This window comes from Pan troglodytes, chromosome 4 (genome assembly GCF_028858775.2).
Source record: "Pan troglodytes isolate AG18354 chromosome 4, NHGRI_mPanTro3-v2.0_pri, whole genome shotgun sequence".
In the NCBI taxonomy this organism is placed as follows: domain Eukaryota; kingdom Metazoa; phylum Chordata; class Mammalia; order Primates; family Hominidae; genus Pan; species Pan troglodytes.
The window spans coordinates 52,674,204-52,690,343 of NC_072402.2; positions in this window are offsets into that span (position 1 = coordinate 52,674,204).

Below are 16,140 nucleotides of genomic sequence, written 5' to 3' on the forward strand. Positions count from 1 at the left end.
ATGAGTTTATGCAAATAACATGCAAATAAGAATTCAAGTGCTTTCAATAACCCACTCAAAGAGGACTAGAGCACGATAACCTGAGTTATAGTTAGCACCATAACTAGAGTTTGCTTCACAATTACCAACATTTATCTAACAATTAAACACTGTGTCAGGTGACACATAAATGTATTCTTGTAAGTCCTCTTCATTTGGGACAAATAGGTGCACTGCAAGGCCAGTGTATGGTGGCTTCTGAGGCAAACCTCCTCCAGCAGCTACACTGAACCAGCATTTCCATCTCCCACTCCCAAGTAAGTCTCCCTTACATCTGCCCCAACCCCGTTCTCTGCTCATGAATAACTAACAGCTGGCATGCCTGACAGTCAGACAGGAGTCTGCCAAAATGCAGGCGTGATAAACCTGAAGTTTTCTTTCTTCCACCTGCCCAGGTAAGAAGCCCAAATAGCCAGTCATGCCCCTGGCTGCTTTATTTTAGTATGTGTGTGGTGCCAAAAGTTGCATGTCCCAGGCTGATGAGGATTGCCTGACCATTTTGTTCACCACCAACCTTCACAGCATGGAGAAACAGCCTTCGTTTAGCCTCCCTTATATTTCACAGGCAGGAGATTACAAGGCAGAACATAGCCTAGGGAGCTGATTGGTGCTCCTTATCTTTGACTTCTTCTATAGCTCCCACAAACTTAAGTTCATGAATCCAGAGCATGTTGTCCAATAGAAATGTACTGTAAGCCACAAACATAATTCTAAATTTTCTAGTAGCCATATTAAAAAAGTAAAAAGAAACAGGTAAAATCTATTTTAATAATTGACTTTGTTTAACCCAAGATATCTAAAATATTATCATTTCCATTTGTAATCAATATAAAAATTATTAATGAGGTAGTCTACATTCTCTTCCCTGTCCCACACCAAATAGCCACCCCAAATCTGTTGTCTATTTTAAACTCCTGCATATTTCATTTGGGACTTGCAAAATTTGAAGGGCTCTTCAGGTACATGTGACCACTGGCTATCAGACTGGACCACAGAGGGCCAGAGCCTCCGTTTTCCCTGACAGTTTACTTACTACTAAGGGAGGCTGGGGAGATGGGAGGTGTGGAGAAGCTTCGTTCTCAAAAGCATGCATTGCCTGTTTGTGCATACTGTTTATCTTTGCAGTTATATGAATAACCATCCCATCCTGTATGCCTACTTATGTGATTAATTCCCATTTATATAGCAGTTTATGTTTGCAGAGTGCTTTATCGATACAGTTGCCAGTATATTTATCTATTTGCATGTTACACTTACACTTTCATGTGTGCCTACCTGTGCTAATTAGTGCTATAATTATCGAGGTTATTTAAGAACAGAGCTCATAGTTACCTTCAAGAACACCAACAACCATTTTAATAGCAACTATAAATTCCATCTTCCCTCTCCAAGTTCTGTCTACTTCACGAAAGGATTTTTATACCTCCACCGAATTTTCTCCAAGTTCTTGGTCGGCCTTGGAGTGAAAAAATGCATTTAAAAGCAATCTAGTAATTGTCCTTTTCCCTTTGTCTGCTTAAATTTCATATGAATGAAATAGGAGTTTAATGGCATATCTTCCAGTAACAACAGGCTCAAAATACGTGGCATATCAACATGAAAAGGATAATTACATATAATGACCACCACCACCAAATAATGCTATTTCTAATATGAAATGTCATTTCCTACCCTAAATCTAAACTTCTAAACTTCTTTCTGACAAACAGCCAAGTTTATGAGCAGGAGGGGGCAGGCAGGCAGGCAGGCAGGCAGGCAGGCAGGCAGGCAGGCAGCAGCCGGGTCCGGGGTTGCATGGTGTCCTCTGGGCCAATGGCCCCAGTGGTCTGAGGACCAAAGCAGTTTTGGCCTGTTGGGAGCCTGACAGAGGCTGGTGGAATGGGAAGATGGGGGAGCCTGAATGAACAGTCCTGAGGTACAAGAAACACAGAATTGTGATGCGGGTGGGAGATTTGAAAGAACATTTCACCTTACCCATTCCCCTCCCCAGCCCCTCTCTTCCTCCCCCCAAATCAATGAAGGGGAAAAATTACAGTGCTCCAATTCATTCCTTGGTTCTGCTGCTCTCAGTGATTGGAAATGCCAGCGAGGGGAATGATATACATCATGTGATGAAAGGAGAGTACAAAAATATGCACCAACAGCTATGAAATGCAACTGCCCCCACAGCAAAACCAGGCAGCTCTTGAATAGAACACAACACCACCCTAGAGACTCAAGACCAACTCCCGCTCCGAAGCAATTTTGTGAGCCCAATATTGGGGATTAGAGACGAACATGAGAGATCTTATGCCACAAATCACTGCATACCCAATGCTTCTGCTACCTACTCTGGTCTCCCATGGGGAAAATCATTAAGTCTCTTTCTGTCTCTCTTTAAAATGGGAGCTAAATTAGTAACTTATCACAAAGGCGTGTTTTCTTAATTACTTGCATACAAATTGCTTGACATTATTGAATGAAAGGTATCAAGGAGAATGCAAGCTATTACCATGATTATTTTTGTTCTAATACAAAGCAGCAGGCCAGAACCTTTTCTATCTCTGGATTACGTTTCAGTTGAGTGATACTTCAGGGAATGGTTTCCTAAGGCTCCAACTGCCATTAGTACCAGTAGCATTTCAGAGGCGAATCAGGAGAGGCCAGCCTCCTGAGGCTGGGGCTTGATTGATGTGGAATGGAAGTGTGGCCAGAAGGAAAGAGCAGATTGGGAGAGAGAGTGAGGGCATGGGTGGTGGCCTCGTCCTGGGCAGCCACAGCATGAAAATATCCATGGAATCAGTTATTCTCTTGTAACCCACTGTTGCCTGTTTCCCTGCCAGTTGGGCTCCTGGTCTTGATTGTGAGGCTGGTCTCATGGGGATGGGCACCCTAACACACATTTGTTTTGAGGCATCAGACATGATCACAGCCATCATGGATGAACATGGGCCAACACACTATTGCATTGCTAGAGGAGATGAGAGACCAGCTTTCCTCTGTGTTACCTGTGCTACCTCAAAGGGCACATGGAAGGAATGTTGGAGAGAACTTTCTAGACAAATACTAAAACTACTGTTATTCTTTTTTCTTTTTTAAAATCCTACCAGAGGCAGGGACTTGTCCCTCTGCAGCTGGTCTTACCCCAGGGCCAACACCACAATGAGCACCCCTCATTCAAAAGGGTGACGGTCCTGCCCACGAGGGATCTGCAAGTCAAACCGGGATGCCTAGGGAACTAATAGTGATTGACTGTGATTTGCCATTACATCTTTGAATCATACTGTGATTGTGTCTTCATTAGGAATGTTGGGTAAAGAGAAAGTGACACAATATGGTAATTATCCTAGAAAATTGGGTGACATTAGAATAAGGCCTTGGAATGCTTTCCATGGAATCTGTTTGATCAAAACATTTGCTCTGTTGGAGATAATATTATAGAAGGCTTTTGAATAATTAGACAAGTTCCAGAGTCCAGTGGGATGGTAAGGAAGAGGAAGCGTATTACTCTCTGGATCTCTCTGTTATACATAGAGTTGTTTATTCACTTTGCTAAAAAATCTTCCTTATGAATTCTAGTATATTATTTTTGATATTTATGTCTTAACGGTGGTGTCAGGAGAATGTTTAAATCCCATTTAGCTTTTGACTCTATGTAGAATAACTACTTTTCCTCCCATATGCAGTTTTTTGTCCATTCATTAATTGTACTGCTGCTTTCCTAAGTTTATTTACTGCCTTCTAAATATGTATCTTAATTTACACTTTGAGTCCCACAGGGAGTCTATAAAATGTAAAATCTTATATAATAGCAGAAGCAGCCACAAATATTTTAATATCCAGGGCTGCTTCTGAATCCTAATTTTGCAGATGGCGTGAAGTTCATTTTATAGCAGCTATTGAAAATTAATAAATGCCATCCACATCACTCAGCATTGTCAATAATCCACCAGACTGTGCGCCCAGGGATGCTGGGGAAGCAGAGGTGGCTCCTGGCCCTTCCCTAGCCAGCCTCCAGTTGCAGACCCCAGAGCTGCCTGGCCTTATCAGCTGCCACAATTCTATTTAGGTCAGCAATGAGGCGAGGCTTTTTGAACTTCTAATCTGCCAGTGGAGAGATTTTCGCAAGAGGGTAATTGCTGCAAAGAGCATGCAAGGGAGGGAGGTAAGCTTGTCCCTCTCCTGCTTGTTGTATTTGCCTTCTCAAAGCAAAGATGAGCAGAGGAGGAAAAGCAAGAAATTGACAGTGAGACCACTCCCAGGCTTGGTCAAAAATGGGCTGAGAAGTTGTAGATCCCTTATTTTAGACTTTCTTCTTTTCCTCTTTGGTAAATTATCTCTTTAAGGAAAACAAAAGCTCATATGATGAGAGAACAGCAAGGGGGTCAAAAACAGGCTCAATGAATTTATTATTTATTCTTTCATTTTTATTTTGCCAAATAGTTATCCAGTCCCTACTGTGCTCAGGCATGGTGGAACATATTTCTATATCTATAGCTGCTATATAACTACATAAATGATATTTAGTTCTAAGTTATATTCAGATTCTCAAGTAATCTCTGCCCTTAAAGGAACTCACCATCTAGAAGGGGGATATTATAATAGTAGTAAGTCTACACAGTAGGGAATATTAAGTGCTCTGAGTGTGTGAAGGAGGGGAGAGAGAAAGAATATTTCCAGTCTCCAAGAGGATGGGGAAGAAGGTAGGCATCCAAAGACACCTTATGGGGGAAATGACACCTGGACTGGATGTTATGGGCAGAAGATGATCAGTTGGTCTTATAGACTCCTGGGAAGTCAATTAATGTCAACCAAAGCAGAAGTCAATTCCCTCTTCTTTCTCTCTGGTCTTCAGAGAGCTGTTTGCTGTCTTGCAAAATCTCCTTTGCTTTCCCTGTTTAAGGCTGCCTTTGCTGTTTCCTTGAACTGGATTTCATCTTGATGCAAATTCAAAAGGAGCAAGAGGGTAATCTGCTTTTAGGTAGTCCCAGGAGATGTTCTGCTGAAGGCTGGGCAGAGCAGCACATCAAGTCGGCTTGATGAGATGCATTAGTTCAGAGAAGTTGGAGAAGTACCAGAGTGGCTTGGATGCAGAAAAGCAAGTAAATGATCCAATCAAATTTTGCCTTCAGATTCATTCAAATCACCTGGATAGGAGCTACTGGGACAGAAAGCCTGGATGCAGGAGCTGTTTGCTGTGCAGAGTCTCTGGCCTTAAGTTTTCTGACTCTCTTAAATTTGAAAAGTTGTACTCATAGATAATAATTTTTCCATTTGTGAAGCTGTCTTATACCCAGAAAGAAATTCAAATTGACTTTCAATAAGATTTACTCTTCTTTTGGGCCTGCTTGCCCACCCTTCCTTCTCCCTGCCCTCCCCTCCCCTCCCCTCCCTTTCCCTCCCCTCCCCTCCCCTCCCTTTCCCTCCCCTCCCCTCCCCTCCCCTTCCCTCCCCTCCCCTCCCCTCCCCTTCCCTCCCCTTCCCTCCCCTCCCCTTCCCTCCCCTTCCCTCCCCTCCCCTTCCCTCCCCTCCCCTTCCCTCCCCTTCCCTCCCCTCCCCTTCCCTCCCCTCCCCTTCCCTCCCCTTCCCTCCCCTCCCCTTTCCTCCCCTTCCCTCCCCTTCCCTCCCCTTCCCTTCCCTTCCTTTCCTTTCCCTTCTTTCCTCTCTCCCTTCCTCCCTTCCTTCTTTATTTCGGCTTTGTGCAAAAAGATGTGAAACAAATTAATGAAAGATATTAATAATAACCATGCCATTGCCCTTGACAGGAAAGAGGTCATCTTCCCCAGTGTGACCACCATAGCTTTCATCCTGGGCAGGATCTCCCTACAGTGAGGAAGCCCCCTGACTTCACAGGTACATATCAGATAACACCTAAGGCTCTGATGTGGACAAACCACCAAGTCTGGGCTGGAAGACATTCCATCAAGCCGTGCTCTGGGGCTCTTTAGCAAGTTTCAAGCTCTACTTTAGGGAAACTACAGGAACCAGGTGTCTGATGGGAAAAATCTTTGTGTGTGTGTGTGTGTGTTTGTGTGTGTGTGTGTAAGAAACTACAAAACGTCAGAGTTGGAAGGAACAAGAAAGAACAAGTGGCTCAACCATCTTATTATGCAGATAAGGAAACCTAGGCCTGGAAGAGTTAGATGATTTGCTCTAGCTCCTGAGAATTAGTTATAGGTACAGCTGGGATGAGAATCCAGAAAGGGGTGGAAAATGACAGTCATGAATATTCTTCCTTTCCCAAGTATAGTATTCAAATAGTGCCTCTTTGTGGTTAGCGGCAAAATGCTAAATATTTCTCTCTTTCCAGGGCCAGTACAAACAAGTGGTGTCCAAACTAGCTGCTCTAAGTGTGCTTCACTGTACTCGGTGTTATGAATAAGATGATGGCCCTGTTGGTATACTGTCAGCTGACAAAGCTTCTGGCAACTCAGGCATCATGCATCCTTAGTATTAGGCATTTGGTAGGAAGGGGGCTGAGCAGGGACTTGGGGACCCATTTGCCTGGTGGTTCAGGCTAATGAAGTGGAGTGCGGTTCTGACATGGCTGGTTTGACAGTCCAAAGAGATCACCTGCTATTTATCAGTGATTGGCCCTGTGCCTGGGATTTGCATTGTATCATAATATATATTTATAAATGTATAATATAGAGAGTAAGCAAAATATATAGATTAAATAAAGTATATAAAATCATGTGAGAAATATTTTATATTTTTTAATTTTTGAGAGAGGATGCGTACTTGAATTATCTAAATTAAATAAATATACGATATCACTTGACTGCAATTTATGTTTTTAAGAGGTTGAAGATTAAAGCCAACATGTATGAGACTCTCTACCATAAGAGAACAAATTCCAGCTTAGCTCAGGGTCTAGTGTGTGCTATTTTTCCTCTTAAGGCAATTGAGGTTCAGTAGCCAAGAGTGTGGGCTATTGTTCTCTAGAGAATCTGTATTTAAGTGGCAGGACCCCAGCCCTGAAGACTGGCAGGAGGATGACACAGCATCCCAGTTTCCTGCTGACGGAGGGTTCAATAATTGTCTCATCTTACAGGGGCATCAGTGATGGGGAATTGTCAAAACTAAGCAGAAGGCCTCAACCTGAAGCCTGTTGCTGGTGCTGTACCAGTGTGGTAGGTAGGGGTAGAAGGTGAGCAACCAGGAGTCCAGAGCATGCCAGGAACCCAGAGCTCCTTGGGAACACTGCATTATTTTGAGCTGTTCTGCAAAAGAGGGCCCCATAGGAGGCCAATATTGGAACCCAGCAGCCATGGCTGAGCCTAGGTCCCAGGTCTGACAGGAGGGGCTTTAGTTTGCAGTCCATCTGAAAGAGGCAGGGGCATAGGCGAGAGCTGTGGAGGAACTGAGGCATCAGGAGTCCACATACATCTGGAAGCCCATAATCTCTACAGCTCCATGCAGATACATTGTTTTTGGCTTCACTGTTCCTGTAAGGAGATGAGCAGTGGGCTTTCCAGTGCATTTGAAATTCAGGAGATTGAACATTCCAAAGGATTCCAGTGCTGAAATGATGAGCAGGGGTGGCTCATCTACAAGAACACACTAAAAACAAATGATAGCTGTGCTCCAGGATGACAAAGACAGGGCTGGTGAAAAGCACTTATTTCTGCCTAGAGGCTGAGTTGTATATTCCAATATAATTTTATTCAGAAGAAACTATCAGTGGAGAAACTATCCCCCATGTTTTTAAAAGGCAGCAAATTTTACTGTCTTTAAAATAATCATCCTTGATAAGTGAAGAGTTGATAAATGAGCTCAATCTGCATATCACCTTGTAAGAGCAAAGCTGTGTATAATTACAAGATCGCTCTGGGGGCTGTTGCCTTACTCTGATGAGTGGAAAAGGCAATGCCTTGTGAAATGGCAAGCTAGGGCCCTTGTGGTTTAGCAAAAGAAGGAATTTCATCTCACCCATTTCTCCCCTTGCTTTGTCACTGGGGCTGCCAGAGAGATTCCCAAAAGAGAAACACAGTATTCTTGACTCTAATTGAATGAATCCAGTCATTACCTTTTGAGATGCCATAGGATTTTCTTTTATATGTGCACACACACAAAGTTGCTACAAAGGAGCTACTGATATAGTCATATTTAAGAGATTCAAGGTCAGATTATTCAAAATCCACTGAAAAGACAGAAATCACAATGAGAGGAAGGGTGAATGTAAGTAGAATGAGAGAAACAAAAATCTCAAAGAAAGGTGAAAGTAGCCAGAGAAAGAATTGTATCTGTCATCCACCATCATTTGCTGTGCATTTCCCCTTCTTATACTGAGCTCCTCCACGAAACTATTTTCTCAGCTTCTCCTTTCTTTGTGCTTCATTATTCATCAGATTTTCTCTTTTGGCCTACTGGATTTCTCTTTTGAAACTGCTCTCCCAGTGGTAGAATGTTGAAGGCTCTAGGATCTATCCTTATTTCACAATGAGAACCAAGACCAAGGGCATCAATTACAAATCTTTTGGGGAACCATGAGATTAGAGGTATGAGAAAACATTATAGAACTAAGGCTCTTTAATTATTTTTGGGGGGATGGGCTTCAGCACAACATCCACTCTTTCTCATGGCCCACCCTTTCCATTTTAGTGTAAGCCTGTTCATTCTATATTGAAATTGGATAACTTTGCTAAAATGTTGATCAAATGATCATGATATAATTTCATAAACTACAAAGTGCTATCTACAGCTGTGCCTAAGTCTCCTATACTAAAATTCTTTGGGAACTGAGTGGTCCAGGAAAGCAATTGCTTGTTGACATTCTGAGAGCCATTTAGAAGGCCCCATTTCAACCCAGAAAACATTGCTCTTAAAATTATATCACCCCAAACAAGATGTAGGTGGAGCCATTTTTACTTGGTGTTCTCTTTGGATACTTGTAGCAGGCACTTGTCTCCTCAAATTTATTCTTTCTTTCTTTTTTTAGTAATAGACTCCCCCTGAATTTTAGCAGGGCACATGGTTGTTCATAAAAAAAAAAAAGACTAAATTTTACAGGTGATCTATGGCTGTATGTGACCATGTGGCTAAATTTTAACCAGTGGAAGGTAAGTAAATTTCTCATATCTTACTTTTATGGCTGAGAGACAAATGTGAAGGTAGGAGCTGAGGCAGCCATTTTGGACCAAAAGAATAACCATTGGATGAGATTTGCTCAATGTGAAAGAAAAGAAAATAAAGTGCTGTGGTGAAGAGTGTTGGGCCAGGAGTCAGAATACCTAGACTGTTCTAGTCACTTTGCTCACTAACAAGGGCATATGACTTTGAGAAAGTCATGCAATTTCTAGAGCCTTTGAGCAAGCTGTATAATTTATCATGCCTTTCAGTATCCTCATATACTAAATGAAGGCATTATGAAGTGCTCTAACATTTCACAGGGTTATTGTGGGGACTCAGTGATATCTTCATATAGGAGCTATTTAAAAAGCAGAAGTCAATTTAAAACTGCAGTAGGTTATGGCTGATACAATTACAGGCAACATAAACTTTATCCTATTATGTAAAAGCAGATACTTTGATGAAGATATCTCATAGAAAAAGCTTCTCAGCTCAGTCTTCTAGAGTGTTGCTCATTCAAGAGTGACAGTATCAGCAGAAATCATTTATGTCTAAGGCCCTAAACTTTCCCAAATTATTGGTAACCTTCTGATGATCCTATACTTCGCCTTGCACAGAAAGTTTCTACTATCATCAGCCAACAGATGGATTTCCCATTTTGACAAATTTGATGAAGAAAATTATTCTGCCAGGAACCAGACAGATGTATAACAGCTGTACCAGTATGTGACAAGTTGATTGTCATGGTGGATGTCTGCGTACCTGTATTTGTGAAGTTCAAATGGAAGACTCTTAATATTGTAAAGCTTGTTGTCAGTTGTCTGTGATTCCGCTCAACAAATTAGCTCTAGTTTCATTTCAGAATGATCCCATTCATCCTTCACATACCCAACAAGATGCTCACACTACTGATGCTCACAGAGACTCCTTCTGAGCATGGCATCCCAAGGCTGACCACATTACCTGACTTTCTGCATATATCTGAATGCACAATTGAGCTTCACCCAATTTTGGCCCTTTTTATCACTGTCACTGAGGTGTCGCAAGATAGCCTTCTGGAGCAGAAATGCAGTGGAAAGGATTTTACATGGCTCATAACAAGCCCAGGCAAAACCTCTTAAAATGGGCAGTTCCAACAGCAAACAGAAAATCACTGCTGAGGTCTTATAATATCATATCTGTTACTTGTTCCTAAATGAGTAAATGTATCTATTGATATTTACAGGAGTTTTTCCGCAAAGTAACCCTGTTGAGAGTTAGGATAAGGATAAGACCTGGCAAAGAACTTGCTAGAGGACAACAGAAAAGAGACACCAAAGTAATATCATGATTTTCATAACCACTACCACAGCCTCAAAACTAGACATAGACTTGAAGAATCTTAGACAATAATATGGATGACTTTTTTTTTGAAATTTGGCACAGAAACAAGATTGCTGAAATACCTCATTACTCTAGTTGGACATATGCTGCAAGTGTCATTCTGCTAAAAGCAGAGCATCTGGTAAATTGTTGAATTGTCTTGTTGATAATTTCATAGTTTAGAAGTTAGAGAAAGCAATTGGGCAAATTTCTACTTGATTCTAAATCCTGACCAACAAAGAAGAACTGGCTAGTGATGGGAAAGTGATAGACATTTTGGCATAAATTGACCACATCATCTTGAAATTCGTGCTATGAAAGGAAGATTTAGTAGTCTAGCATAGTCAGGGACATATTCTAAAATTTATCATAGAATATTCATATAAACTTGAACAAATATATAATTAAATGGTAGATGTATTTTGGGATGTCTACCTCAACAACAGCCCATTTTTTTCTGAGAACTTTGTCCATCAAGGACCCTATCAATGACTGCATCCATTAGTGACTTGAGACCAAGAGATTAGCCTAGGCCACCATGTTTACACCTTGTAACTTTCATCAGGAATGACTTCTTACTCAGAGCCAGCCAATGGTTGAGGTGGCTAACTGTAAGCATTTAGTTGGAAAACTCTACAGATAGAAGGTCATAGAGAATCAGAGCTGGATTCTGTAACATAGTGAAAGTCAATCCCTGCTGAAGTTATAGAGAAGCTGAGACTAAGAGTAAGTCAGGAAAGCTCATTTGTAAAGAGAAGAATGGAACAAATAACAGATGGCAGGGAGGTGTAGAAATGGGGATGGGGCAGGAAAGTTAGAATGCAAAGCTACACAAGGATGAAATCTTTGTATATTTTGCTTATTAATATAGGTGTCCATAAATATGTATTGATAGGGAAGGAAGAGGAGAGAGATATCTCTATCAGTACTCAGTTACTGACTCTTGAGTTCTAAGTTTGAGGCCTTATTGAGATCCAGCTGAACTTTGCTTTATGCCCATGGGTGTCTGATTGTCAGATGAGGTCTAACAATAACTGACTCATCTTTTTGGGATTGTTATTTTATTTTATTTATTTATTTATTTATTTATTTATTTATTGAGATGGAGTCTCGCTCCGTCACCCAAGCTGGAGTGCAGTGGCGCGATGGCGGCTCACTGCCAGCTCCGCCTCCCGGGTTCACGCCATTCCCCTGCCTCAGCCTCCCGAGTAGCTGGGACTACAGGCGCCCGCCACCACACCTGGCTAATTTTTTGTATTTTTAGTAGAGATGGGGTTTCACCATGTTAGCCAGGATGGTCTTGATCTCTTGACCTCGTGATCCGCCTGCCTCGGCCTCCCAAAGTGCTGGGATTACAGGCGTGAGCCACCGTGCCCAGCCTGTTTTTATTTTTTAACTTGAACTGGTTAGAGTGGGTATTTCTCTACTGTAACCACAAGATCTTGAATCTTGATGTGACAGAGACTCTAAAAGAGAATACACAGTACCGATTTTCACTTTAAGGCCCCTCCCCTGAATCTCAGCTAAGCAACTGCTCTGGCCTGCAGTTCTCCATCATTCTGTCCTATGGCTATTGCTTTAGGAGGCCTTCTTCCAATAGGGAATCATCTGTAATCTGTTAAGCAAGACATTCTTGGCAGCCAGTAGCCTAATCATGATTTCTTTAAATAGTTTTTTTCCCATGTCCTTTCCTAATTGGGCTTCTACTGTTCAGACAGGCATTTATATAATATCATTCTCCCAAGTCTTTGATCAGGCACTGTGTTTACAGAACTTGTTTTTTAAGCCTTTTTTCATCTCAGATGGAATAATCCAGAAAAACCACAATTTCTCCATTACAAGGCTTCAAAGTCCAAAAGAGTCAGCCCGACTGTTAGTGACACCAGAACTGGGCAACTCAGAATCTCTGTTACCAGAGCACAAATGGGTATGTCATTCCACGTATCACTGAAGATTCCACATCCTCTCCCGGAATGCAGCAGGAGGGGACACAAATGTAGTTACACTATTCTCTTAATCTTTTCACCAAACTCTTAGATTATATTTGTTGAAGACATCAAGTTTGGAGATATTTCCTTAATGTAAAAAATGTGAAAGTAACTGACTCTTTTTCTATTATGTCCTCTTACTGTAGGCCAAAGATTTGTATTCATTTAGACAAGGAAGACTGGAAAATGGGCCTCAATTTTCATGTCTGTAAAATGGGGATATTAGCCTAGTTAATAGTCTTCATGTTTCCTTCAATTCTGATTATTTCAAATAGTGTATTAAAATAAAATAAAATTAAATAGCAAATGGAAAATGGCAGCTATAGCCCCAGTGGGTATGGTCTACCCAGGTCTGTCAAGATTAGAACCACATGGATTTAAATTATTTGGGAAGGAAACAGGCTGCTGATCAGAGCAGTGGATTTGCTTGATGGAACCTTTAAAAAAAAGGTGAAAAAGTGACAAACCAAAATGTCTAAATCTAGTCTGACAGGTTCAGATAATTTAAAGCTAAACCATGTTACAGGTCACTGTCCAGCTGTGCTGGGAAAGCCAATGGGAAAAGAATCAACCTATTTGTAGCGATCTGTAATTTCTGTTCAGATTCTTGTTTCCTTTCCAGAATGTTCCCCCAGTGAGAACTCTGACCCCTTCAGAACCAACCTGGTGAGTGAGTAAAGCAGTTCTCAGTTCTTTTGATTGGTCCAGCTCCGTGTTTTGTTACAAGCATTGCACAGCTACTATCTGAAAAGGAATCTACCTCTTTATGGGAACATACAGCTGCTGCTGTTACCATACGATCCATTTTCCTTTAAAAAACCCTGTTTGCTCTACAGTTTATAGAAACTGACATTTGAAGAGATAGTGTCAGCTTGACCCTTCAGTTGTCTGAAAAGAAGAGAATCAAACCTGTCTTCTCTGTTTTTTCTTTCTCCCTCTTTTATTTCCTAACTTCCTTCCTCTTTACTTACTTTTCGTCAACTTATATGGCCCAGCAGTCCTGGAATTCTTGGTAAAGAGAAATTCAGTCCCTTAAAAAAAGCATTGTAAAGGAGAAATTGGACAAGTAGAGAATTTTAAAATTGTTTACCAAGTGGAAGTAAAATGAAGTTGATTGCTATACTCTGGCTGGCCCAGTCCCCATAAGGTGACAAAGCCTAGAGACTAAACACAAAGATCTGGAATGTTTAGACATGTTTAGTAAGTTGTTCTTGGCATTGATTCAATGCAAGAAGGTACATGGATGTTTGCTAGTTGGAGAATCTCTAAAACTTGCGCTGTCACCAAGACACCATAGGCAAGACATCCAAGCTTTGACACCAACTCTCCTCCAACCCAGCTCATTTCAAATGCATGCATTGCACCTTACCAAGTCCCAAAGGCTCTGGGTACCAAATAAACCAATGCCATAACAAGGATGGTCAGCTTGGAACCAAACCCTGGGAGACAAGTGGAGCCCTGCACACTTGTGACCGATATAATGAGCCACTGGATGGCACTGTGGGTCCATGCAAATGTGTATGGAAGGCCATTTATCTTTCTTCTAAAAAGGCCGTTTAGCCTTGACAGGTAATTTGGCACATTTTGTGTTGAAATGTGCCAAATGATTTGGCAAATATTTCACTTACCTCTGAAAATAGGCACACCTGCTGTTCTGGCCTTCAGGGAGATGGAGGAGGGTGGCTTTTCCCCCCAACTCCCTTGTTGCTGCTAATTTCAGAAGTGAAAACAAGATTTGGTCAAAGATACATAGGCCAACTCCATTTTAAATGTAGTATTGTGTTTTAAAGAAACAGAAAAATTTGTCAGGGTTGGTTTCTTATGAAACCAATCTCTTCAGTCTAAAGGGAACATCTTTTCTTCTCATCAATGCTATTTGCCCAGCCGGTGGCTGGCTTATCTGGCTCATGACCAGATGGAATGGGATTTGGTTGGAGAGCTATGTCCTCTACTGATCCTCCAACCATGAACATCTAGAAAATTTGTTTCCAAACTTTTCTGTTCTAAAGAATTATCTGCCCAATATGTAGTATGTTTAGTAACAAGAAAGCAAAGCAATGTGAGAATGTCTCATACCAAACATCTGAGCTGCCTTTTGGCCATCTTGAAACCACTGCTTTGCCATACATGGTGGTGACAATTGTACACAGGCATTCCCATTCCTATCGTAGAGCCTAGAGGACAGGCTGAGGCATCCCTAAGACAGCCTGCATGTCAGGCCAAGTTCCTGGTGTACTAGCTTTAACTGTACCTCCCGTATTATTTTCTACTCCGAAAAGCATATTGGAATGAAAATGAATAAAAATGGTGTTATTATTGATATAACTTTGAATCTAATCTAATTTTTTTAATGATGAAACATTTGCAAATCTAATTACTGTAGCTAACATGACTAAACAATGACTTGGGACCACTTCCCAAGTGGCCAAAGCACATATTGAGAACAGGGTGGGAATAGGCGGGTTAGAAAGGAGAGATTCAGAATTCTTCTTAAGTACTGTCTTGTCACTTACTGACTAGTAAAAGGCATATCTCACTCTGTCAAATCCACTCCTCTTTTGAAATATATCAAGGGAGAATGGTATTATGGCATGATTCTCGATTTGAATTCTGAGATTTGGCTTCTAGTTCCAGGTCTACCATTATGAGTTATGTGACATTAGGTGAGTCATTAATCCTTCAGCCTGTTTTCCTACCTAAGCCCAAGGAAGGCAATTCAGACGATCTCCTATGGCTACAAAATATTGAAATTTTCTTTAGTTTAGGCAGCCTCAACAAATGTAATATAATCCTAGTATATGCTAAGGTGATATATAGCAATAGCAAAATAGGTATATTTGTTCAAATAAAATCTAAACTACTTAACAGTTTTCCTGAACACAATAACTACCAGTGTAATAAGGAAAAGAAACTCTTGTGGTACTAAGATATTTTATGAAAAATAATGAATACATGTCTAATGATGTGTATTTGCATTTTGTACTTAGCTTAAGAGTTTCAGGGAAGATAGTTCACAAATGTTGTTTTGTTCTGTAGATGCCTTTTTTTTTTCTTTTGCCTGTTCTTCTGTATCATGGAACTATAGTTTCCTTCCAGGTGAAGATCATCATGGAGGCTGAAGGAGACCTTGATAAGAGGGGTTTCTGTGGATTGTTGGGCAAAAGCCAAACTGGAGCAGGATGGCAAGAATGGACAATGAGGAAGGGTTGGCAGCAAGTATTGACCACTGTTATGAGGCATTGGTTATAAAAGGGGCAAAGAAAAAGGTTACAGCTGGTATGTGGAATCTAGGGGAGGATTTTTTTTTTTTTTTAACAAAAGAGGACATTCTCAGACTCACCACACACAGGAGGAAACTGTGGAAACACTTATTCAGAAACATACCTGAAGTTCTGACCAAAAGAGAGATGTGATTGTAAATCCTGACTCAATGGCTTTTTTTCCTGCAAAGTTAGCAAGCCTTCATTTAGTAGAGCATTTCAGAGCTGGCAGATAGTGCCATTCAGTCCTCTCACTAAACTGAGGAATCTGAGGCTCAGATAAATGAGATCTGAGATTTGTTCTCAGACCAGTGTTGGGTAAGGATTAAGAAAATGGCTTTGGGGCCAGAAATACCTTGGTTTGAGTACCAACTCTTCTACCACTTGTTGGCTATGTGACCTCAGTCTTCTCATCAGTTGAGTGCGGGGATTGTACAGTA